Here is a 634-nt window from a genome sequence, read left to right as displayed (position 1 = left end):
CCCAAGCCCCCCTGCTGGGGAGGAGCAGCCAGGCTGGGCCAGCAGCAGCTGGCTGGCACGGGGCCGAGGGTGGCACCGCCCGCTGCCCGCTCAGCGGGTTTGTTTTGCCCACTTGAATTCCCTTGGGAAAATCTCCACGTCCGAGAGGATGTGGGGCCACCAGAGCTGTGCCCTGGGGGGCCCAGGCATGGCAGGGTGGGTGTCCACCTCGCAAGCAAATGGTCCCTTCCTTCTGCTTCAGAAGGTCTGAATTTAGCTTGGATCTAAAAAGGTTTAATAACAGCAGAGGGTATGGAGCACATCTGGAACAGCTGCCTTTCACTGACACCAAACCAACACAGCCAGGCAGACACGGCCATGGGACCGATGGGATTTCACCCATGGAATGGAGATGCTGTTCCAAGGACAAGCTCCAGAAGCTCCCAGGCAGATGGACAAAGTCCTCCACTCCAGCCCAGGGGCAGCAGCATGATGGAATCACCCCACACAGGTCTGGCAGGGGGGAAACTCTCTGTGTAGTCATAGGATCATGGAGTGGCTGAGGTTGGAAGGGAGCCTGGAGATCATCTCATCCAACCTCCCTGCCATGGGCAGGGACACCTCTCAGCTCGACCAGGCTGCTCAAAGCCTTGAA

Source organism: Merops nubicus, unplaced genomic scaffold (genome assembly GCF_000691845.1).
Source record: "Merops nubicus isolate BGI_N331 unplaced genomic scaffold, ASM69184v1 scaffold39965, whole genome shotgun sequence".
In the NCBI taxonomy this organism is placed as follows: Eukaryota; Metazoa; Chordata; class Aves; order Coraciiformes; family Meropidae; genus Merops; species Merops nubicus.
This window is presented reverse-complemented; position numbering follows the sequence as displayed.